The sequence below is a fragment of the Neolamprologus multifasciatus genome, chromosome 1 (assembly GCF_963576455.1).
Source record: "Neolamprologus multifasciatus chromosome 1, fNeoMul1.2, whole genome shotgun sequence".
Taxonomy (NCBI): domain Eukaryota; kingdom Metazoa; phylum Chordata; class Actinopteri; order Cichliformes; family Cichlidae; genus Neolamprologus; species Neolamprologus multifasciatus.
In genome coordinates, this window is record NC_140439.1 from 13986519 (window position 1) to 14013200 (window position 26682).

Sequence of the window (26682 nt, forward strand, 5' to 3'; positions counted from 1 at the left end):
AAAAAAAGCCCTTCGTCTTCACCTAAGAGCAAACTTCCTAAAAAAAAACCCAAACAAACTCAACAGCTTTAACTGGAACTGGTAAGTGCTATGTAGCACCAAATGGCATATAAAGGTAAGGCAGACATCATGCTGTATATCTGTTTTTGCAAAAAAAAAAAAAAATTGGAAACTGATTCAATCTAAAAATTTTTTTTTTTTTTTGTAGGAGCTGTCAGTGTGCTGCAGCTTCAACACATCCTTCTCTAAGAAGCGCCAACATTTTACGCTAATCTTGTCATGTTGTATCGACTGTATCAGTCTTTATTTGGTGCCAAGCTCAATGTGATGCTGTATTAAAATACAGAAATATTTTATAAATTGGGGATTGATTATTGTGTGACATTAAGATATATGCAAAAAGTTTGAGAGAACTTTGTTTACATCGCACATTGCTGTGCTGTTTGTAACTGGAGTAATTATTGTGTTTAAAAATTGAATACAACAGTATTAAGTAACAGTTTTGTTTTCTGTAATGATGAATCGTTTTGATGAAACAGCCTTGTGAATCTGTGTAATAGCTTAGTGTTGACTTTACGTGTAATTCTGGATTTTGTTCTTGTACCAAAAAACTTTCAGAGCAGTCGTCTGTTCCACTTGAGGTTTTTGTGCTTTTTGGCCTCTGTTAGATGAAGAGCCTGTTACTGATAGTAGCAGTCAAATGCAGGTATCCATTTAAACCATGGCAGTGTTCATGGTGAGCCTCAATACCAAAAGTCTTTGAGCAACATGGGCCTTAAGAGAGTGTCGTATAATTTGGATGGTTAGTTTTTGGGCTGACAAATTTTTTGCAGTTCTGCCACTGTACCTCCACACTTTGAATCAAACAAAGTGAATAACAATCAGACTTTCTGCTTTAATTTAGGGGTTTAGCAAAGCATTACGTTAACTTTTAAGGTAACAAAGCCATTTTTAGAAGCACAAAAAAATTAGACACTTGACTGACTAGCACATAGGTGTCAAACTCTGGCCCGCGGGCCAAATTTGGCCCGCAACCTAATTACATTTGGCCCGCGAAGCCATACCAAATTAGCTGGCCTACTGGTATTATACAGCTAATATATATATTGTTTAGTATTAAGCTTTGCTTGTTCCATATTCAGTTTTTCAGCAAAACCTGTTTGAGTCCATAAGAAAAGATTCATTCTTATATCTGGAGGAATAAATATATTTCAATAAATATTAACGTTAGCCCGCGACTTTGTTCCAGTTTTGAATTTTGGCCCACTGTATATTTGAGTTTGACACCCCTGGACTAGCAGTTTAAAGGTCAGGTGAGACCTGTTTCCTTGTTATTTCATGATAAATGAAATTGATAAAAATGATACAAGAACCATTCCACATTATCTATCAAATAACAAAGGCACTTTTTATTGCATGGGCGTGTATGGCTGCTGGTGGAATCAAGTCACTAGTGTTTATCGATGTAACTGCTGATAGAACTAGCGGGATGAAGTGTGGCGTGCACAGGCCTTTACCCTCTGCTCACATTTCCTAACGCTGTAAAACTGATCAGTGCTTCACAGTGCAGATGGATAATCACCTGAAACATACTGTAGGAGGAAAAAAAAATTGTCATTGTCTGTCACCTGATCCCAACTTAAAAGGACATGCTTTACAGTTAGCGAAGACAAACCCGATGACAAAAACACTCACGAACAAGCAGCGCCTGAAGGTAACTGCAACTGTGCAGGCCTAGCAGAACATCTCAATTGAGACATTTGGGGATGCCCATGTGTTCTAGACTTCAGGCTGTAATTCACTGCAAAGGATTTTCATCCAAGTGTTGATACAAATCCTTATATTTGAGGATTATTGTCTTTTGTTCAGTTGCTTTTGAGCCTCTGAAAATGAAAGCAATGTATAAAAACCTAATAAAAGTTGATTCAAAGCTGAAAGGCTGAACTTTACCTCTTCTGTGGCGGTGTACCAAACAGTTACAGACCTAACTGTATTCAGGGTAGGCCTTGCTTAATTGATCAAGATGACACAGACCCACAATCTGTGTGGATTACACAGACCTGTCACTAAACAAGACACATTATATGAAAGAAGGCCAGAAAATGTTGGGAAGCTAAAAACTACATCAAGGATTTGAAAATAACGGCTAATGTGTGCTTACTTAGACCCTTCATTTTAAACATCAATGAATGTGAGTGGCGGTGTTTGGCTAACAGGAATTTTGCTTACTGTACGGTGTTTGTAGCATGCACTACACCTGCAGAGAGGCACTTCACAATCCCTCAGCCATGAATGAGATGGGACAAATAACCCAATCAGCGTTCTCTAGTTCATTGTTCCTCTGCCACCCCCGGTGCCTGTCAGGCTTGCAGAGATAATTGTGAGAAATCAGATTTGCTCTCTTAGAATATCTGTTGTTCATCATTTAAACCCTTTCCCCCTGTGCCACCACCAGAAACACGTTCCCTCATCCCTCGATCTCTCAGTATGGGAGTGCTTCCGCCTCCTGCCCTCATTTACCTATGGTGCCACCAAAACTCGTGCAGTCGTATTCTTTGATAACACAACCAGCTGTGCTTTGACCTGTACACTTGTGTTCTTGAAGCAAGGCCTGGTAGATCTAACTTGTGAAGTTACTGCTTTGATTGACATAGATTTTCCTGACAGTTATTTAATAGCACTTCATGGAACAGCTGTATGAATGAATGAAAATTTGGAGTTTGCGTCTCAGGCAGTCTGCAGCTGTGACCAGCATGCAGAAATGTCCGAACCTGCCTCCCTATTGTGTCTCAGTCGGAAGAGTCTATTTATACGCTCCATGTGAGCTCTGAAAATATGGGATAACAAGTTTACAGCCTCCATGTCATCCATTATATACAATTTTACTTTCTGATTTGTGTCAAAGAGACAAATGGCATCAAAACTTGGAATAAACTCCATCTTTTTTTTCTTTCTCCTATATAAAAATGGAAAAATAAAATCCTTTTACTGTGATGTGCAAAATGCAAAACCAGTGGCAATGATTTGCAAAGCTGTCCAATTAATTGCAATTACAATTAATTACAATATTGTCAATTACATTATTGTTCATATTATTAATAATATTACTAATTGAAATAGAACATTTAAGAGAGAACATTTAAAATGTGGAAACAAATATTCATTGTTTTCATTTTTGACATTTTGGCTCCTTTGTCTTCTTCTTTTATAATTCCTCAAATGATTTTAACATGTGACGCCTACAGATTACAGACATGTCCATTGAGCACATCTCCCACTACCAAATACAAGCAGAAAGTGAAGCATTGATGGTGCCTTCACATGCTTTCAATGCCTAATGCACTAATGCTCCTCCATATGATTCTAGATGCTCTCTTTTGAATTGTTCAGTGAAACCCAACTGCAAGGTCATTCTTCTGCTTAGAGAATACTACTACTACTACTAATAAATCTCGTAGCACGACAAAGTTAACAAATGTAAGAATTTAACAGTTGTGTAGAAACTGTTAAAATGTACTTGTAATTTTTCAGGCATATAATAATTTGAATTCAGTAACAAACTGTTGCTGACAAAACAGTTTTTATTTTACAGTTTTATTTGAGTGGCCACACTGGACTCCTCAGAGAAGTCAGAAATTAATCAAACATAACACGTAATTATATTTTTTCTGTTCGGGAATGCAAGTAGATAATTGTATTTTGGCACCTTAATTAAAAAAATAATCTTCAGCTTTTTGCGAAATAGGAGATTTGGAAATTGTTTAGTAGTAACAGATTTCTCTAACATTTATTACTGTAGTTATATATATACTCTGCTCATTTCCTCTTCTCAGATTAGCCTGTTGTTGTATTTGTGGAACAGTGTTGCCAGCAGGGATGTTGCTGACTGCCCTCTGGTGGATAAACTAAGCAATGTCAACACTCATAACTTTGTTGAAGGGTGTTTTTCCTCATCTCTACTTTACTTTTTATCAATTTTTTTTATTTATCAGGTTTTATAAATTCCGATACAGATAGATCAGCAAAGAATTAATGTTGGCCAATAATATTGGCTTGTTAACAAAAAAACAACCCCCCCCCAAAAAAAGCCAACAACAACCACAATAATGGCACATCTCTAATTCTCAACACTTGATACATTATCTTTGTACTATTTTCAGTGAAATATGGACTTAAAATAATAAAATAGTCACTTCATTCTGTTTTTTGTTTACATTTTACACAAGGCCTTGACTTTTTTTGGTTAAAAATAGGGTTGAATGTGTAACTTAAAAAAAGACAACATATGTGTGTTGAAAGCCCCACTTTTGTTTGCTTGGAGATAAGCTGCCTGTCAGTGAAAGTGATTGTAGTTTCTTTTTGAAGCCCTAAGGGCCTCAAGAAGTCGGTCACACAGATATGAATCATCTAGGAAAATGCATCACATTAGTGACTTGTAATGTATTCAGATTAATTTGAATAACATTCCTGCCTCTTTTACAACGCAAAAACACTGCTGCATGCCAGCTAATACCAATTACTACAATGCCAATTTGGTAGATGTACAAAAATGATCCTAATGGATGTGCTAATGCAATCTTTTGGTCATTAATTGTGTGTTGCTTTATCAATTTAAGGTGGCAATCTGTAGAAAGTGTTTCTGATCTTAAATCACTTATGACCCCTCCCGACATTGCTGCTCTGAGCTTTCACACGCCTCGCTCCTATTGCTACAATGCCAGTTCTCTGTAACACTATTAATATTTTATGCGATCACGAGCTTCCATAAGCAAATTTCAGTCCCTAGCAAGTTGAGCCAAAGCATGATTAATTTAGTATTTATACCCCGACAACCCTTTAAACAACACAAGGCCCCCGGCCACAAAGCAAGGCACAGTTTGAAACAAAACTAGCAGCCTCTAAATCATAATCAGCACAGTCATTCAGGATTATTTGAGTTTGGGGACTCATTTTTTCTGTAACAGCAGCTGCAGTTCTGGTGTGGAATCAGTGGGTTTGTGGATGGAAGCCGCAGACAAGACAAAACTTTTGTTTTTGTTAGATATGGCTTTCCATCAGTGCCAGTTTTTTTCAGAAATATTGCTGTATTAGACTTAACAAAGCCCTGTGACGTCATCTGTTGACAGCAGATTACAGGTATCACTCTCTCAGACAACACAGAATCAAGACACAGCTGCCCTGAAACCACAGATCAGAAAGAGCTGATCCTTTAGTCACTGTGCTGAGATTGCAGTGCTGCAGCTAATCTGTTTACATATGAAAACAAGGCAACACCTGCAGCTGAACTTTTGCTTTTTGGTTTCACTGAAACAAAACTGCTTTGTTTCTTTGTTTCTGTAAATTTAGACCTATGTGTGTGTTTTTTCTTCCATACCTTACATCATACCGACAAGCCTATTTAAGATCTGGTTATTAAGATCTCAACTCAGTGATATAGGATAAACAAGGGTGATAATTACCTGTTATTCTTCAATTTCACAATATTTGTTATTGACAAATACACATTACCATCCACATATCAATAACTAATTAATAACACACAAATTAAATGTAATTATATGATAACTGATAAAATGTGATTAAAAAAAATTGTTTGCATGTATGTATGTATTTCACATTTTAACTAAAAGTCCTACTTTGTCCTTGTAAGCACGCTGTGCAGCACTAGGACCCTGAAACCGACCTCACCTGAAACTGTTGTAAGTTGCAGAAGTAAATCTAAATCAGAAGCCCTGTTACAGGGCTAATTATATACACATTTACGTTTATATTTAATGTTTGATATTTATACATTTACACATATTATTTTAAATCAGTCTACCTAGTTTATTTTTCCATATTTACCTAATTGTAGGACTTCCTGGCTTCTCATTGGTTAGTGAGGTTACATGGGGAGTCTAAACAAGGTTGTGTTGTTGAAGTGTAGCAAGAGGAAAGGTCTTCATCTTGCTGTTTTCTAATAACTTAGAGAGATTTAGTACCATATAATGAACCCCCATGTTACACTGTCATCAATTTATTTAAACCCGTGCTTCACCTACTGGGAAATTTCTTAATTCCTTCAATAGAAAAGGCCTCTCAGTCACAATAAAAACTGATCATACTCATATTTCAAAACCTGTATGCAGTGCATGCTTTGAGGCAAAATCTAAGATGCTAGGGTAAGTACATAAGAAGTTGTATGACTAACAGCTAAAGTGAAAGCTAGTCATGTGCCTGGACACTACAAGTTGCTCTTTGATGCCTTATCTGCAGACTGCAGTCTTCTCATCCCTGCAAGGATAACTGTGTGTTTCAGTACATCATTCAGAATCTAATAAGACTACACATTAACATGATCACTGCACAGTTCAACTTCATTAAAGATAATCTCTGCGCAGACTCCTCTGGACAGGGCAGGCCACGCCCCCCTGTATTCTCTTCTGCTATTGATCAGTACAGTGATTTGCAGCATGTAATCCAATGCTCTGTGACAGGCTGTAACTGAGGTTAAAGATGGCAATTTAATTATGTGTCAGAGGTCATATTAAAGGCTGACCCCTTGACCCATTACCAAGAATGATAGTGATAACCTTTTGTTATTGTTTAAACTAAGCAACATAACAGGCGAGTAGCAGGACGCAGTAAAGTGATGCAATAAATTGGATTTTCAGAGGAAATGAGAATCCAAATGTTATATTATCAGCTTTTCTTGTTTGATTTTTTTTTTACTAGCACTCTACAGTGGATGCATCGGAATAATACAGTTTTACAAGCTTGTTGCGTTATTTATAAAAAAAAAAAAGTATGTGTGAATATCTTGCATTTGCTTGGTAATTTGGACATCTGTTCTACATCTGTTTCTTTGTGTTTGTCATTTAGGAATCCATAAAAAGTAAGAAATAAACATCACACAAAATGTTGAAATGAAAGACATCGCTCAATAATTGTAATCACAGCTTTAATTAAATGTACATTTATTGGTTACCATCACAGTTTTAAGCCACACAATACAACTGTGTGAACAACTGTCTGGCTCTGATGTCACAATCAGGACTGGATAGCTTAATTTAGCAGTGAGACTAGCGAGAAAAAAAAAAAAAAACTCAACCCAAAACAGAAACAGTCGGGCACATAACATCTGCTACACTTTAGTGCCTAAGTGCATTACACACTCTGATAACCATCTGTGTGTGCTCCTCCTATCAGGCAAGCTTCAGGTCATCCCTCACAGCAGATGAAGAAACAGTTTCTTTGCAAAAAACTGTAACACTGCTGAACTCAGATATTTCCACAGTGAATGAGAGGCCTGTGTGTACCTGTCACTGGAGTGTGGACAATATTTACTCATATGCTGCTCTAAGCTGCTGGTTATATGCAGTGTCATCAGTTCATGGCTGTCCACCAGAACATGAGGGCACTTTTGCTGCTGATACCTTTGACACCCAACCATTATCAGTATTTGTACTTTTACACAAAAAAACATTCATTCATCCCCAACATTCATTAATATTATAAAATTGAAATACTCTGTTTGAGGATGACCCTTGCAGTGTCATTGTGTTTGCTCATTGGTAATGCATTTCAGCAGCTTACTGTTGAGGTGTTCACAGAATTGTTGAATTTTGTTGGCTTTAGATAGAGCCGGACTGAGCTATGACTGTGATTTTAAGTCTTAACGAGAAGCTAACCAGCTGCTGGCTGAAACTTAATATTTAACAGATGAACATCAGAGACTTATCAGTCTCCTCCTCTGACTCATGCTGCGTTCATTCACATCACAGATACTGTATGACGGTCTGGATGGAAATAACGGTCTGTGAATGTTTAGGGTGTGACAGTGTTTTGGTAAAAAAAACTGAAATGAAATGGAAATTTTACAGTAAGTTACTGAGAGCCTCACAGGTTAGGTCTGCTTTTATCTGAGGGTAACCAACACTAGAGTTACACGAGTGGTAGATTCGATTTAACTGGTAGATTAAATGAAACATCACTCTATGAAGTAAGGCTTCACTGAAAGAATATCCATTCAGAGACCAACAAAGACCGTGTCTTTGTATTTTGCAGCCGGGATGGTTTTAAATATCTCAATTAATGTCTCCTGTAAATTCAGTGTACTTTTTTTTTCTTGATAAAACAAATGAGTCTCTGACTTGTTTATGATGCTGTGAATGAGTACAAAGTTTTTATGTTGTGTCATTGGGCCCTTGGGTGCGAGCACTGTCTATAGCCAGCCACATATGCAAATGATTGGGCAATTGTAGATATACAAATATGTACCCATGGTCCGCGCAGCCTAATGGCCTCCCTCCCTCTGGCTGGCTCAATGGCTCATTTAGATATCTGCTTGGTTTATTATGTGAATAAGTCACGCCTGGCTTGTTACGACCCTCCAGGTTCCTGTTTCTGCTGTGTAGCTGAGATGTGTGGCGCTCAATTAGGCTGCCTGGCTGGCAGAGTTAACCCTTTGCGCCAGATAAGCTGTGTTTTTCCTCAGCCATATGGGGTTGGTACATTTTTTTTTGGGGGGGGGGTTCCAGGCTGGGATCAAAAGATCAATCCTAATACACTGCTACCAAGCTGACCTCTCAGATGTAATAAAGGCGCCATCTTTCACCCTTGGGGCCTATTCAGTGCCTCCCACCCCATGAACAAACCTGGTATCTTTAAATTAGCTGACTGGCTTGCCCTGCAGGTAATTGCATTAGTTTATCAATGTTCAACACAATTTATTACTTTACTCTAGCACCACTAGGATCCTGGTGTTAATGTCCTCTGTGAGGAGACGGGGAAGAAGGCCTTTGTGTTCGAGAGTGTGCGTGAATGTGCGGGTGTCTTTGCAAATAAAGAAAAGTAAACACAATGACACCAAAGAATTCAAATTACTGCTTTATTGCTGGTCATACGTTTTATCTGTGCTGGTATGCTCTTAACAGTGAGCAAGGTCTTAAATGTGCATATTTGGACCATATTATTACCTTACATTTCACTTTGCACGAGTGCACATTCATATTGCATTACCCAGGTTATTTATTGGTGACCTTGCTGTTGCCTTTGAGGTGTTGGATCGGTGCCTCCTTCTCCTTTGGTATCCACCCCAGCTCTTCTCCACCCTGTCAGTGATCGTTACAGCTCCGGCACTTAAACCTCATACTACAGCAGTCTTATTTGCCTTAATAGGTGCTTCAATCAGATTGTCTTTCATTACACTAAACACAATATTACTGTCTCTACTTTTCAATAGAGTTCTCTGGCCAGAGGCAGCTGTGTGCCTCCCTCACATCTGTATGCATTATGGATCTGTCTGAGGTAATAAACAGACCCTGCTCTTATTCCTGCTTCCTGGTATCATTATTCCTTGCCCCTCAGATGGATTATAGCCCACTGTGCAACATGTAGATGAGTGGCGCTCCTCTGATTGCCTTATGGCCATCAGGCTTTGCATATTTACTGCCCATGAATCACGGTTTGCAGGAAACGCACAGCACCATATTCCGATCCTCCTCCCTCCACTACTTTTTATGCTCCGCTTTGTTTTACTCTTTCTCTGTCATTCGCTCTCTCATTTTCAGTTCTTTTTCTTCGTCCGTCTTTCTCTCACCGCTTCCCTCCTTTCGAGTTCTTCTTTCATTGTCTGTCTGTTCCCTTGATCCTGCTCCTTGCATTCCCAGCTGCTTAATTAAAACATGTATTATTAATACGGCTATATCTTTGTCCATCTTTCTTCCCCGTTCATACGACTGCTACATTAAGTGTAAATTGTTTCGCTGTAATTCCCCTTTAATGTCCCTGTTACAATCAGTGTTTCTGGTGTGCAGAGGCAAGGGAGGGCAGAAGAAAAAAAAGAAGGAGCGAGTATGTGACTGGGATCACAGGCTTCTACTGTAACTTAATGTTTGATGTGTGGCTTGCATACTGCAGGCCCTGTAATTAGGTCTGTTTTGCAAGTCAAATGTATATGGTGCCAAAATGCAAAATAAGAGTTAAGAAAAGAAAGTTGCAAGATGTAGCAGGGTATGGTGTGTGCGTTGTTCCTACTCAGGCACAGACCCACCTTTAATTTGTTAACACTCATCCTACCGACATAGTTAACATACGTGGACTACCGACAGAGGTACCCTGGGACCTCAAGAATAATTTACTGTATGAAATTAAAAATTAAAATTAAATATAACACCAAAATAATAATAGCAAACCTTATTTCTACTTAAAGTCTTATTACTTTAAGACTTTAATGTAATCTAAAGAACAAAAAAAGTAGCTTTTTTATTATCTGCCAGTATTTTTGCACAGTTTATGTAATATTACTTTCAGATTTACAAATACAAACTACATTGTTATTCATCAGCTTATTTAGCTTTTGTCTATTGAAGTATCACAATTTTTAAAAATAATTTCAATTAAACACTATTTGTCTTAGATTCGTGGATTATATCAGTCAAATATAAAATAACTGAAATAAATATGCAACTGGCCAGTTTGGGGATATAATCTCTCCAGCGTGTACTTGGGTCTGGCCCGGGACCTCCATTGCATGCCCAAAACACCTTTCGACGAGGAGAAGTAGTGGCTCTACTCTGAGTGACTCCTAAATGACCAAATGCATCTATTTCCAACACCCTTGAGAGAAAAATCATTTCTGCTGCTTGCATCCTTGATCTTTCTTTTCAGTTGATACCCAGAACCTGTGACCACAGGAGCGGGCAAGATCACAGATCAACTGTTAAATCACCAGATTCACATTCGTGCTCAGCTCTCTCTTCACCACAACCAACCAGCGCAGTGTCATCATCAGTAGGTGTAATACTTATTTAAACTACTCTTACTTAAACTACTCCATTTGGGGCAGCAATTCAAATCCTGAATCAGTGCTCCACTCGTTGCCAACAGAGAACCATAGCTTCAGACTTGGAGATGCTAATTCTCATCCCATATACTTCACACTTGGCTGGAAAATGCCCCAGTGTAAAACCAACAAAACCACATCATCTGAGAAAAACAGAGATCATATCCTAAAACCACCCTCCACCCTTTGGCTACACCTAAATATTATGATCCTAAAAGTTATAAAAAGAATCAGAGACAAATGGCAGCCCTGGCAGAGATCACCAACCATTGTTGTACAGGGAATGGAAAAAACTAAACACAGCTAAAGGTAAACACAACCTACATGCAGTTATAACACACAGTTTGCCTCATGCTATGCTCAGGGCATGCTGGCGTGCGACAGGAGGAGCAAACAGTTGCTTCATCCCTGTCTGTGTTTCAGCAGGAAAGTAACACCTTTGTCGAGTGGATGTTCCAGCTGAGCGTCGGACCGTCACATCGGCAGGTGAGTTTTCCATCACTCCCAGGAGGGTCATTGCTGCTCAGATTGGGGCTTGCAATGTAGCAGCATCAGCTCTTCTTGTCATGTGTGGCATGACCATGGCATCTGTCTGTCTCTGGAAGATCTGATGACATCTCCAATGTTCTGATAGTTTGGAAAACCTGTGAGTTTTTACATCCTTGATCTTTTTTTTCAGTTGACACCAAGAACGTGTGACCACAGGCAAGAACGCAGATAAGCCCATTCACTTTGACTGTTGAACTTAATAACAACTTTTAGCACCCACAGGTTTAAAGTTTTGCAGTAAATATATCTGCTTTCTTTAGAACGAATCCTCATAACATCTCCAGGTCCAAATTTTAATCTGTAATTTGTTACTCTTTGACATAATGTTTACATTGTGTAATGTTTACGTGTTTTGCATACTTACAAAGAAAATAAATTAAGAGGAATCACATCAGCATGATAGTGTTGTCATTGTCAGCAAGTACAGCCTGAGCCTATTCACATTTCCATTACAACTAACTGACATTAGTTGCACCAGCAACCACTGTTGTTTTCACCTACTGTATAACAGATGTTACATAGTTCTGGAGGGGGTCGCCACAGTGGTGGATCTGCAAGTTTGATCTATACCAAATTCCCTTCCTGATGCAATGCTCCCATTTTACTGGTCTTGGGACCAACAATGGGAGTATACTATTGGGTTTGCGTCTTGTCCTGGTCTTGAACCAGGGATCTCTTGTGTTTAAGGGGAATGTGTTCATCACTACACAGGAGCATGGTTAAATCAAAACAATGGGGATAGGCTGGAGTCTTATTTAAACATACACCACATCCTGTCAGCTCCAAAAATGAGTAGCCTTTGACGACTACTGACCACAATCTTAGAGACTTTATGTTGAAACCAGAGTAAACCAAAGTGCTAGAATGGCTGAAGTTCAAGTAGGTGTAGGTGGAAATAGGTGTTTGAAGGTTCATCAAGCAGAGTTTGGTGCATGAAGAAAAAAGCAATATATATTATTAGTTCATGCACTTTCTGTCCTCTGTCAAAGGCACTTTCCTATATTTTCATCTACCCATTATGTCTAATAAGGTTGTGTTGATGCTTTACCATTTATCTGTCACAGAGTGCTTAGTCCACCATTATTGATTGGAACAGGCCAATTGACTGGGAGAGCGCTGTAAACCAGGCAATTTAAAACCTACATCCTTCATTGTCACATGATGGGCTCAGAATAAGATCCTAAGAGGCAGAATGAGTGCAGTGGCAATAAATAAAGTGAAGAAAATATAATCTGGCAGGGTGACATCGACTGTCAATAAGAGCGCCATCTCTAAAGCCATCAGCGTGATTATCAGGGCAGGGATGATGAGCTGTGGTGTGAGGTACTGCAAAAGCATGGGCCTTGTATCTGGGCCTCTGGTGAGACAGAATTTGTGCGTGAGTAATGGCACAACTATCATGTCACATGGAGGCTCGCATGCTTCATATAGCGAGTGCGTAACAGGGAAAGAGTGTGAGGGCCTGATAATATCGTAAAACAGTGTTTAAATATTTTAATTTCATTTGTCAGAGGGGCCCCTCCCTTGTACTCCATTACCCTGACAACCATCCTTCATCAGCTGAATGAGTGCATTATTCATTAGCACTAATTATTTTCACATAATGTCTGCCCCGATATATTTAACCTCCACATTATACCCAGGATAATGGCCTTGTAAAATTGAATTGTGAGAAAGAAGTGGAGTTGGGAAGCTCATTTAAAGAACATCAGAGGGAGGAGAAAAAAAGACTGAAGGATGTGCAGGAGGGGCTTTTTGAAGCAGCTGGAGTGGGGTTGGGTGTGGGGGGTTGACAGGAAGAGTGTTAAGCACTTTGGGACATGGAGCCCCAGAAGTGATGGGACATTTGTTCTTGTCTCATTTGCATGCTAAGAGAAGAGCCCGGTGGTTCACTGTTGGGTTGACGAGATACCCAGATGCCCCGTGGGTTGAAGGTGCCCTCCAGCAAGAGAGTTAAGATTAGCTCTCCCTGACCTGACACAAGACCTCAACCATTAATATAAAAACATGTGACCCAGGACAGTTGGAGCAGAGGCTCGCTTTCTTTCGCCTCGATCGCCATCTCTCCCGTCTTAGTCTTTTCCCGTCTTCATCTCCACTTGCACCCCACTTTTCTTTTCTTCATGCATTTTTTCTTCTTCTGCCTTTTTTCAAATCTTCATTCAGTTACTTACCTACATTGACTGACAGTCAGTTCTTTTCAGATATTTTCCCACTGAGAAGTATCAGGATTCCAACTTTGAAACTGATGACCAAAGAAAGATGTAGTCAGATATTCATTTACCATTTGTACATTTGTCAATTTGTAAAATATAAACTCAAATAAGGCATGCTGCTCTGCTTGCTTGAGCTGTGATCCCCCCACCCCACCATATACACGAAGAAAAGAAACACAACATGGCTTTCATGCATCAGATTAAGAAAAGTAGAAGAAAAAACTAGAAAAGAAAATTCTGTACTATGAAATATTTTACCTGCAAACTTTGATGAATCAGTTAGGCCCAGAGATGTAAACCACTTTAAGCCAACACTCTTTGTTTTGTATCAAAATGCAATATTCAATTTATAGTTTAAAACACACAGCAATGTTGCTGTAAGCAACTTCTCCTTGTGGGCACCCTTACAAGGAGAGTGGGATGTAAAAATAACCAAACCAAACAAAAATGACATAAAAATCTTAAGAGGTGGCCTTGTGAAAAACGTTTGTTTCTGCAGATACATGAGAATGATCACAAACAGTTTAAATATCAAACAAATGCATGCAATTCAAAAACTAGAACAACAATTTCTTTTTTGAAATTACACAAAGTATTGTGGGATTAATTTTCTCTCTATCTCAAACTCATCCTCTATCCTGACAAATGTTGTGTTATGTTTGCAAAAGTGGTTGTTCCCTCCCCCTTTTTACTGTGACCTGCTCCCATTAAAAGTGCTCTGCTTGATTATGGATCAGATTATGAGTTTGCCTTTATGTTAGTGTCATCAGGTTTAAATTGGACTGAGCTGCTGTTTAGCTAATTATTTTTCCTGTTTTTTCTTTCTGCAGTTTAACTTTGTTGCGTGGAAATAAGCTGCCAATCATAAATATATGACTGTTTCCTGAGCAGGCACAGTGTGGGAGAATGGGGTAGGAGATGCTACAGTCACTGATATGGATCAAAATACGAATGCACAGTGTATGTTTCCATATTTATGGTGAATGGAAGAGGAAAAAAGTTTCACCTTTAGTCTTTTTGCAATTAATGTAAATATTGTTTGATTACTTGAGTTTTTATCCCCACTTCCTAACCTGGGCAGGTGATAGAAAATGCATAACTACAAGGACTGATAGGTGGAGGTCAGTTATTAGAAGCTTGCCTGGAGCTTATTTTGTTTAACTTTTGTTAAAGCTCCTCCAGCCTATGCTAACATCCCATTTAAAGCTTTGCAGCACCTAACACTACCTGCCTCTGGTCCATTATATGAATTCAGTATATTCCATAACATCTCAGTGACATACTTCACATCACAACACAGCAAAGTCAATTTTGTGACAAAGCAAAACATATTTTCCTTTTGTTTTTTTCCCTGACTAATGTTGCAAACAGTGACCACTCTCCTCCCCAGGCTATGAGACTGCGAATGCGAGGGTACTGCTTTATATGCTTGATGATGGGTAATTGTAGTTCATTTCAACTGGGGGAAAAAAATATATTATTCTCAAGCCTTTCTGTGTACTACCCAGAAGGCAGTGCTCTCTTTGTGTAAAGGATCTATCTCTCTGACATTTAGATTTGCCTTTTAAAGATGACATTTTTCAAAACTGGCATTTCTTCATATGTTTTCTAGAGGCGACAAAATTATCCTTTTAGATCCCAGTCAGAGTGTTCACCTAAGTGAGTAGTTTATCCAACCTTAAATTGTTTGGTTTGTCCTTGGTGATGACGATATTTCATGTAATGTGATGCTGATATTGTGATAATTCTACTTGTCTGTGCATTAAAAGGATCCACACTTAAAGAAATAAATAAAGACTTACAAAAAAACCGTCATGTGTAAGATTACAAGAGTTACCGTTTTCTTGCTGTGTTCATGGTGGCTGAGGTTGGGAGGGTGCCAGAGCTCATCTGCAGAGGGACAAAAAAAATGATAAAGTGCACATTTCTCACATTTGTTGTATAACTGTGATTTATATGTGGCACAAATATGGTATATGCCAACAGCTTGATAGGTTTGGATGGTAGCTGATAGTTTTGGGTGTGTGACTGAAGATTAATGGAGTACTACACAGCTATCCAGGAGACATGCTCATCTCTGAATGATTCCTTTGAATCACAGGAGCTTTCCAATTACTGCACTCTAGTGACTCGCAATGAACCTTTATCCATTCTGCAAATGAGCACGCTATCCCTAAATAATTTCCTCTACAAAGATGGTGCTATGCATTATGAAATATTCAGAACTCAATTTTCCGGTTCTATCAGTCTTTGGAAAGATCCATAATTACACGATAATCCACAATGTAATTCATTTTGGGTACTTGGAGAAACGGAGTTTGCTCCATAGCAAAATCTTTAATATGTTGTTGAAATGGGATGACGCATGCTTTGTGGCTTTTTTAAAGAGGATTTTGTTTGATGATTCCATTTTACCCTTACTTATTTTCTTTTTTTTTAGACTACCGACATCTTCAGGGTCAATGAGAAAGTCCAGACTAAGGAGATATTGTAGTGAGACAGCTGGTACATTGATGGGTATTGCTGTTCATAATTACATTACATAAAGGAACACACAGACAAGATTGAGGACGGGCATTATCAAAAAGTGTAGAACTGCCTAGACACATAAACCTTCTTCACAAGTGGCTATAATATTGCAAGAATGGTAGCTTTATGTTAAAAACTAACAGCCTACCATTACATTAGAGTAATTTCAGAAATGGAACTGTTATAGAACAGTATTAGAAACTGAAAAGAGTAAGATGGTGTTGGATTATTGCTTGTTGGCCAGAAATCTGAGGTTAAAGATCACTTAATGTGCACTGTAACTCTATGCTCAGGTAAGGCATGCTTAAGAAATATTGGCATTCAAAAGGTGAACAGAGCAGACTATCGTTTGGCAAGCGTGGTCATACAAATAAGAACAAGCACATTATCTGTACAGTCATTTCCATTGGACTGTGTATCATAAAGAGCAAATGTATGCTCTACATTCCTGTGCAGCTGCTGCCACATACTTGTAGAAGTTTATAATATATAATACAATTTAGACAGCACCATCTCACCGTAAGGTGTTCAATAAAGTGGGTAATAAAAACCTTTACCACTGGCTTTAAAACGAATAAAGTTAAATGGAGCCACTGACATTTTTAGTAATCCATTATTGTAAGTCAGCCCTGCAACTGCAAGAGGCAGGGTGTGTCAAAACAGCTGTCTGTCACTGCGACAGAAAGCTCAGCGAGACAACGTTAATGACGCGCTTGTTAAAATGTGATAACAGTGCTGAGCTTAAAGGCCAAAGCTGTCACAGCAGGAGAAGAGAAAAGTGTAGCGTAGTGGAGAGAAGTGTGGGAGGCTGCTGGAGTTCAAAGAACTCAATGCCAGCTGTACAGGTGAGTCTCTCTTTCTCACTCCTTACTAAAAAAAGGTTAATTTAAAGGTTTTCATGATTTACTGTAATATCACACATAATCATTTTTCAGTACAAAATATATAAGTGATATATTATAATGGCTCTTCTTTTTGGCAATGACTAATCAAAAACCGACCCTTAATGTCAGAGTGAAAAAACATCTCCCCAAGGTGAAATACAAGTACAAGTATAAAATGTAAAATTCATATTTAGTCCCTTCAATATGTCAGTGGACAGAAGCTAAATCACTGCTGGTTCAGTCACTTGGGTCTCATTCAGTAGTCAAAGGATTTTACTTGACTGTGCTACACCTGTGTAAGACAAAAGAACACTCCACATTGCCTGGAGTACGGCTAAAGGTTAAGCGGCAGATTGATTTTGTCAAATGTAGCTGTAAATCTGCTAGGTGAGGCTTTACAACTGAATAAGTCTGCAAAGAGACTTTTGAAAGACTGTGTGACCTCAGTGAGGAGCTAAGACAGTCAGCGTACCTGTGACAGTGTTTTTTATTTACAATTATTTGTGCCCCTCGTCCCAACAGCTTTCCACCTGTCTCCACCTGTTCTTTTTTCCTCCAGGTCTTAGCGTCACTAAAATAGGGAGAGCGTAATTAATGAATTGCTTTCAGCTTCCCTGCCAGCCTCCACTGGTCCTCCACCCCACTGCACCACCCCTTCCCTGCAGTGGAGCCGCAGATTACATCTCGCCACACACCTCGCCACACACCTCCACCTCCACCTCTACTGATACTGGGGACCCATCCGGCTAAGCCTACTCACCCCCCCCACCAGTGGGAGAGAAAATTGGCCAGAGCAATCTGTGCCCCTGGCCTATGGATTACCTTCAACTTAAAGGGCTGCAAAGCCAGATACCACAGGTTGATCCGGGGGTAGGCATCCATACATAATGTGGTGGAGCCTCTACAGCGGGGTGTGGTCTGAGCATGCGGTTAATGACCGTCCCAGGAGGTAATAGCAAAAATAGTTGACGTCGGCATCAAGTAGGCAGCAGCATATGTAGCCTACTTTGACTTTGAGGAGGTTGAGGTGAAATATCTCTGTGGCTCCTCCTCTGTCTGACTGCACCACCTCATAGTGGACGTCACCCACTCAGCAACAGTAATTTTGAGCTGAAAGAAGGGAGCAGTTGCCTAAGTCTAGTCCCTCTGTTGTACAAGATCTCCTGACGTTGCTGGGCTGCAACCTTTACTCTGTGTGTTTTTTTCCCTTAAACTTTATCTGCAGCAGCACTACTGGACTATGCTGAATGTCCCCATGCACACAACTGACCACCCACTCTGACTCCAACAATGCATATTGGCATCTTTCTGGTACGCTGTATTTCCCTTCTGGTCAGGAAGAGAGTGTTGGAGCCCTGGCAATGAAGACCACCTGGCCAACATCCATCAAAGGACACTCCCATCACAATCCTGCCATGGTACTGATGCAGCCCTCCATGGGTCGGGAACAGCGCTTACCACTGCGGAACCTGTGGGGGCAGATCGGGGAGAAAGATGTTAGTCGGCTACCCCACTGGGGTGGAGGTGGGGAGCCTGTTACTTGGAGCTGGGACTGGCCTCGTCCCGCTGACCCTCAGCCTTCTTTGACCTCTGACTGTAGAAACAGTGTTGGAAAGTTGAATTCAAATGAAATATATTTGTATACATACATGCATTGTTTCCATATGATTACTTTTTAAGTTAGATATTACATTACTAATGTTTCCAGCATTGTCTTTGAAGTTTTGCTGGATCTTGTCACCCCATGATGTGAGTGAGACTATGCAGGTTGTGGAGGATTTGGTCCCTCAGGTGCTCCATGGGATGGCGTAAACCTTTGTTCTGTTGGCAGCTCATGGCTGTTTGGCTGAAGAGGGAAACTGTGGCTGTCTACATGCACAGGGTTAATTTTACTGACCAGACGGCATTTCCCTCCCCCACATAAACCCAGGTGCAGATGCCAGTAAGACTTGAGAGAGAACAAACTGATATCATGCAAAGTTCAGGAAGACAGGGAAGAGGGATGGGGGATCGCCTGCTCAGGTGAGGACCAGAAGCCAACCTAGAGGGATGCAAGGCTGGTTCAGCTGATGGCCTTGAGCCTGAAGGCAGACTGAGGCAGGCTGATCAGAGATGGGCTGATCTATTAGTACCTAATTTCCACCAATGTAGTGTCTAATGTACAGGTAGTTCCATATATTTCCAAAGAAAACTAAAAAGCCAATCTGTTTCACTGACATCATTGGCCACAGGTGCTACAATAAAAAAAGTCACCAACGATTTGAAGATGTAACCAATGGATTCGGTCTACTGTAATTTGTCTTTGCATGTAAATGTTGGTTCACAAATATAGTAAAATTGAGCCAGATCTCAAAAGGTGCCAAGTCAGAACCAGATCAACACTGGCATCACCACCATATTGGTGAAAAAGTATTAGGTATTAAAGTGGGAGGTATTAGACAGGGAAGAAGTACTGGAAACACAGCTCAGATGGGACCTGCATCAGGATCAGGGGAGTCAGGGAAGCAATAATGAGAATGACTAGGAATTGAGACTAGGAGGCAGTCGCACTGACTGATAACAGAGACCTAGCAGAGAGGTTTCAGCGGAAGCTAAGCACAAGTATAGGTCGTCACTTAAATGGACCTCATAAGGCTCTGCCTTAAAAACAGCACTCTCAAGTCCTGGCGTTAAGAGGAAAAATACCAACAGCACAGAGAGAGAGACGTTCCAGGTGCAGGAAAAGTCGGGCTGACCCAGGATAGGGACAGAGGTTGCAGAAACTGATGTGACTGGTGAATTATTTTTTTACACTTGTTTAAAGGTGTTTAAATGAAATAGGGATGTAGGGGTAGCAAATACTTTGGAAACAAGTAGTTTGCATGTTACACTTATTTTGAGATCATGGGCCTATTCTCCTGCTTTGTGCCAGGAATGCCACATTCAATTTCCTTTCATTTATCATCTATAGATTAAATTCAACCAGTGTTTAGCGTGCAGTATACCTGCGTCTGTCCTTAACAACATTAGTCATTTCCCTTTGGAAAAAAAGCCATTTTTGTCAGTGTAATCAAGAGTCGATGTCCCTTTTATTCTCAACACCGTTTGGTGATGAATTCCCTGCAAAGTATTTCCGAATACTTAGCCCAAGGAGGTGTAATTTAAATAATATCAGTCAATGTGCTGCTGCCAGAATAAGAATTATGTCCACACCAATATCTCATGTGACACAGCAGAGGAAAGACTTTCCCCCTGAATAACAAAAGTGCAATAATTCACTCAACATTATTATCAACCTAATTATAATAGGAAAGCTAGCTGAATCCCCTTTCCTGTTTGAATTTCGGAGCAAATAGGCAAAATGATCAGTTATTTTAATTTTGCTCAAAGGGGGTGACGATTAGTCACATCGAGACAACAAAGATATCGTGGTTTTTTTTTAATGACCGCTGAAAGTTCGTAAAATTGAGGCCACAAACTAAAAACACACAGTTTGACATATTTCTCCCTGTTTAATTTAAAGGTCACATGGACCATATAAATATTAAACATTCATATCAAATTTACCATGGTACGCAAACTCACCACACACTAAGAGTCATCACATTTCGCAGGCATATTATCATAATTATATCACTATAACAAATTTAATGAGAGCCATCAGCTCTGAACATTTTTGCCTCCAAGGAAGCAGAGGTCCCAGTCAGTCACAGAGCTACTCCTCGGTCATTCTCTATTAATTTGCACAGTGTGTTCTCTTGGTGTCAGGGTCCTGGCACAGTTGCTCCCCAATGACTCCTACCTCCAAGTCAGCTGCACAAAGGGGGCCCTAATTAGACTCTCATGTGTATTTAATGGACCTGCTGCCTTTAGTTCTGTGAGACAGAAAGTGCCTGATGCTACAACCTCTGTATGAAGAACCCTTCACACGAAGGGGGGACTTTGGAGAGGGACATGTCAAGTAATATCTGTGTGTGTGTGTAAGAGAGAGACAAGGAGTGTGTGCTTAACAGGACCCAAACCTGAAGCCAAACTTTTAGAGTCCAGTGAGTCTAAAAGTATTATACATGCATCATGCATACCTTCCTGACCTTATGTTGATATTACTTTACATAAAAAGAAGATTTTTTTTTTTAAACCAAATGATTTTTTTCTTTTCCCTTGACCTTACAGAACCGCAAGTATTTAGATAATTTGTTGTAGCACAACCATTTCCCCTTAAAATCGCTTTCATATTTAAATTTCATTTCAATGGCAAATAGTTTATACTTCTATCTCAGACTATGTATTTCAGGATTTTTCCTTTACAGTGTGTAAATCACAAAACCCTGTCATTTTTTCATAAGCACCTCTGCAGGAAAAGGAGTTTGAGTGAGGCATGTGGATCATCCAGAGTAATAGGGGCACTGTGAAACACAATTTTGAAATTGAAATTCTGTTCATCCAGAGGTATATATCTCAAAAGTTGACAAATAAAACAGACAAAACTGGTACAATCCATTTTTGGCTAAGAATGTTTTTTTCTGTACATAAAGGGAGCTGAAATGCATAGAAAACAATCAACAATCATCACATTTTCAGCCTTGTGGATGGGAGTGGGACTGCTTAACTCTCACCCATTTGAATTTCCTCTCTTTCAGCGTGGCCTGTTCTAATGAGGACCGACATCTGGACCAATCTCACAATACGGGGGCTTGACGAATGTGACCCCTGTGGTCAGTCCTTGCCCCTAAACCCACCAGGACACATAAAGCCGTAGCACAGCCCCTGTTAAAGGGCTGCACTGGAACATAAATCGCCCTGGCGTTTTTAACTGTCCAATTTTGCATGGCCCCTACACAAAGAGGCTAACGATGTTTTACAAGACAAACATGCATAAGCGCAACTGCAGCAACACAAACATGCATGCAGGTAGATGACCTGGTTGAGCTTATTAAATATCATAGAGCTCCGCGTAATGTGGAGGATGCACAGAATGCCTGTTGTGCGCACATGAAAAACATTCGAGCTTGTTTGATGCGATTGCTTTGACGTGGCTTCAGCCTGAAATTGCAAGCAGAGTTCACGCAAAGCTGCATTGTCCGACAGAGCAATGCGAGTCTTTGAGATAGAAGAAAAAATGATTTAAAAGTTAGCGAGAAAGAAACCACAAAGCCAGAGAAACAGAAAAAGAGCGAGACTGCCGATGGGAAAAGGCAAGATGAAGAGGGTGGTGAGATGGGAGTATGGGTAGTTTTATCTGGTGGGCAGGGAGACTGTGGCGGCAGGATCTATCTCTGTTAGAGAGAACATGGGCCTGTTATTAAAGCCATTTATCACTGGCTGAATATTCTCCCTTTAATAGGCTCTGTCGTTAATTACCCAACTTTGTCAAGATGGGGAGTCAAGGGCTCTCTGTTTTCTCGGTCTGTACACAGACAGGCTCACACGGACACACACACACAGAAACACATGCTTGAACACATCAGATGATTCGAGACATTTTCACAAATCTGGAGGCAGGACAAAGCATTTATATGACCACAGATTAGAAAAAATGTTTTCATTTGTACAGCAACACAACATGAAACGAAATAGCCCAGAAAGAAATACTATCTTTCTGATGCTTGTCCATAGCTCTGTTGACATTTGGCAAATAGAGAGGTTTTTATTACCAGCAGCGACAATGTATCTGCATTGTTTTTGCCACGAGACTCTGCCTTTGTGTCTCTTAATGGCTTAGCAGGATCTGGGAGGCACCTACAGTCGCTGGAACTAACACAAAGGCAGTTTTGAGCAGAATGCTTAGGCTCTTGTTTATTTCTCTTTGTCTGTGGACAGATGATGCTAACATGATCAGCACAGCTATGCGAGACATTCACTGAACTTTACTGACATGTAAGTCCCAACATCCTTCTTCAATCTGTTTGCCAAAGTTAGTAGTGTTATTTTACTGGACTGCCTTCAATGCTCCTGCATATCATGTGCACAGCTGGGGTTTTTTTTGGGGGGGGGGGGGGGGGGGGGGCTTAAAAAAGCACATTAAGAGACAACAAGATTGTCCAATAGTGCTTTGTAAATGCAAAATTTCTTATGCACATATTTCTTTAATTGTTAATTTTTCAAGCAAAACTTACCATCACCTCATAAAACCTGAAACAGGATAGAAGAAGATCCAACAACAAACAACAGCAAATCACTGCTTACACATTAATGCATTAGTTAAACCTATCCATATATATATATATACTTTATATACTGTAACACACATTTTTGTATCATGAGTACTTTTACTTGTTATGGAGTACATCTATATTTCAGCTTTTAGTATAATAAGACCTGCTTAATACAGTATATCTTTTTTTAATAGTTGCTGAAAAAAAATCAAAGAATTTGAAGACATTTTATTGAGAATTTTTTATTCAACTGATGGAAAAATCATTTAAAAAAAAACTAAGTTAAAATAATTTATTACACTGTGTTTGAAAAAGAAAAAAAAAAAAAGGATCTGCTCTACCTGTGTGTGTGTTATATTAACAGGTGGCACTAGAACTTCCAAACAAATAATGTTCCAACAATAATAAAACATTTATTTTCTCCTCTTAAGTTTCTGTTTGGGTGGCTTCAAAAATTAGGTTTCATTAATGTTAAGCTAACAGTTTCAGGTGCTCCATTTACACTGGTGTGGGACCGCACCTCCTCCCCCTCTTCTGTATCCCTAATCACACTCTTTTGTGATCCTTTTATAATTAGCCAGTTTACTGGCAGGCAGAATGGAGTGGTGGATGTAAAGCATTTACAAGGGTCCTCGACAGGACACGCCAGCACCTTTTGTATAGCAATTAGTTTGTCTGTGAAAACGGATAAGACAAATAGGCTGGGACAGCATCTGGTATCCTCGTAGCTCTCAGTGCCTGACACAGAGAAAGAAACGGGAACACAGAGCCTGAAAAGGAGGGAAAAAAGAGGTTCAGAGCCAATCAGGAACAATAAGGATCGCACCTCAAGGATTTGCTATGAAGGCTGGAAAGTTTACAGTATGAGGAAACTGATCTGGAAATGAATAAAGCAGCTCTGACAAATATGATGATAAGAGACTCAGAGAGGGCTGTGTAATAGGGACCTACTTTTTGCGCGCTACTGATTAAGAACCAGCTAAGTGTCTGCAGAGATTCCCCTGTGCACAATGCAGCACAGGCAGAGTTTAGTATTCGTCCCAGTAGGGTTTCCTTTAGTACCCAGTCATTTACATTGTAGTTATCCAAAGACAGAAGGAATGAAAGACAGAGTGTCAAGTGCTCTATTGATCCCTTTGGCCTGATTAGCTCACCAGTGTACCGTCAAAGCAAACTAATCAGATACATTGATCATGGAATACTTTTTAATGCTTCCCCAGGCAATAATATGATTTTTCTCAAGTCAAATTACCAGTCAGTTATCTGTTGAGATGTGATTCCAGGCATCTGGGGTTTTAACATTTCCTATGAGATGTCAGTTAGAGTCAGTGGCTCCATTTCAAACTCTTAACTGTTTGGCAACAATGTGGCACTGACAATAAAATGCCACTTCATTTCCTGAGGCGTCATAATTTCTGCAAACCTAGTTTTGTCAAGTACCACTGTCAACAGTGATAATAGGTGTTACTCACTTGTTATACTCTGGCTTCAGCACAGACTCTCTGCTGCGTTCACTTTTGGCCAGAAGAGGTTGCTGTGTTCCCTGCATATAACATGAGGCCTGCACTGGTTCCAGGGTGGGGGGGTTTCTATGAGAGAAAGAGGAAATAACAACGAGGAGCTGATAATAAAAATACTACAACTGAAGAAAATGATCTGCGCTTTGTGCTCCTTTAAACAATGAAGCAGACATGCTGAAAATAAACCAGCAACAAAATATCGAAAGCAAATCCCAGTGTGTTGTAACATGTGAGATAATTGGAAGCAATGAACAACAAATTTTCCCCACCAAAAAGGAAAGTTTTTGTTAATCGCTGTTAGCCTGCAGCCCTCTAACATTGAGTCACCACTAATTGATTATAGATGCCATTTCCATCATTGACAGTAGGGGGCAGGATCCATACATTGATTGCACTTCCATTATGTACAGGCCAAGTAATTGTACTGTGAAGCCTATTAACACACAGAGCTCTGGAAAATATTTTTTCTGTTGAGTCATGCAAATTTATTTGCCTCAACCATTTATTTCATTAAAAAAAAATGCTCAGACTCACAGCGCACAGCTTTTGAAAAAGATCAGAAGGGGGAAGAAAAAAAAATAAATCTCATATCTTCAAAGTTAAATCGTCCTCATCCCATTTACACCAATATCTAAACAAGCCCCACGACAGAATCTGAACAGCTGTGAGAGATACGAGTCTCTCTCTGATACCTGTGTTCCCGTGATGCTGGTGATCAAACGCTGTGATAGCATAACATCCCCTCCTGTCTGTCACAGCCTCAGGCTAAACATCACCAGAGCGCCTTGCAGCTTGCAAATGTTCTCATGACAAAGTTAAAATGTCTCGATTAATATCTGAGCGCTCGGCTGTTTTGTCACTTATCTGTGTCTCTGCTCTAGCTGCTTTTCCAGCTTTGTGCAGTGTTGCTGCATCAGAGGGGGAAAAGATTCAACCAGTGGGAAGACCTAATTCATAAGAACTGAAGAACCCCTCCTTGCTCCTTTGCATCTGTGATGACTTGCTTCATGGTACACTTTGATAAAATGCTTCTGTAGATATATCCTAAAAATTATGTTGTTGAATTAAATAAAAAATACATAAATAAATGAGGAGTTTGCTTAACGCTTGCCTAGTACTGTGTCATTGAAATATATTTAACCAGTAATACACAGAAAAATGTAAACCACAATCATAAGATGACGCCCACTTGGCCTTTTGAGGCATTTAAAGGAATCTCATTTTGTCATCCTTAGGTGTGACATTGCTTTAACAAAAGGATCAACTGCACTCTTTTGTGAAAAACAAACAATTAAATATTGTTTCAATGTTTTCTCCCATCAGGACAAGCAGGGTGGAGTTCACTACTACCAAGAAGTGAAAGTCCCACCAGCAGTGTTCCTCCATGTTGACAGTTAATGTCCTGCCCATCTATCTTTTAATCATATCTCATGCGTGATGGCATGTGACTAAAAAGCTTGCCTAGTCAGACCTAATTAGGCAGCGCCTAATCAGGCAAATCCTTGGACAAGCACACAAAGTGGATCGTGGGGAGATGTAGAAACCTTCCCCCTGATGGACTCAATGAAAGTATACCAAAAATACTTTGGCGATCTGATGGAAAGCCCACTCGCTTAACTGCAAATACGAATGAAATATAAATAAATGTGAAGGGAAGCTGTTCTTTTATTCTGTAATCTACTCTCAGAATCTCTGTTTCCACATCTGTTCAATAGCCCCTCCCCTGTTGATCATTTTTACAGTTCTGCATTTTTACTGGACCTCTGAGACCCAAAATCTTGATGTACCTGTAGGAAATTTGATTAACACGCTTCAAAGTCAGTTGACTGCACAAGAAAAAAAGGCTGTACACTGAAGCTTATGGTGCTTATGACATAGGGCAGATGGGGAGCAATGATAAATGAGGAAGAGGGATGGATGTGAGTCAATACTTGCTGTGCAAAAGTTAGTCTGACATGGAGAGGGGGTGCTGTAATCTTAGAGAAGAGGAGAGTACTTCAGAGGATGGGAGAGGACAGGACGCCA

At 39.8% G+C, this 26682-nt stretch overlaps 1 long non-coding RNA gene across 3 annotated transcripts in view; it reads right to left on the reverse strand.

Moving 5' to 3' along the window:
- Window positions 1-143: 143 nt before the first annotated feature.
- Window positions 144-26682, reverse strand: part of LOC146525477 (uncharacterized) — an 87469-nt gene continuing 60930 nt past the window's right edge. Inside the window, exons 4-6 of one of the 3 annotated variants that reach the window (XR_014873081.1) lie at window positions 17476-24726; window positions 15428-15480; window positions 144-13619 (exon numbers count right to left, since the gene is read on the reverse strand). This is a non-coding gene — a long non-coding RNA (uncharacterized LOC146525477). Of the gene's footprint in view, window positions 24727-26682 lie in introns of all 3 variants that reach the window. The other 2 variants (XR_014873079.1, XR_014873078.1) reach the window with 2 other exon arrangements.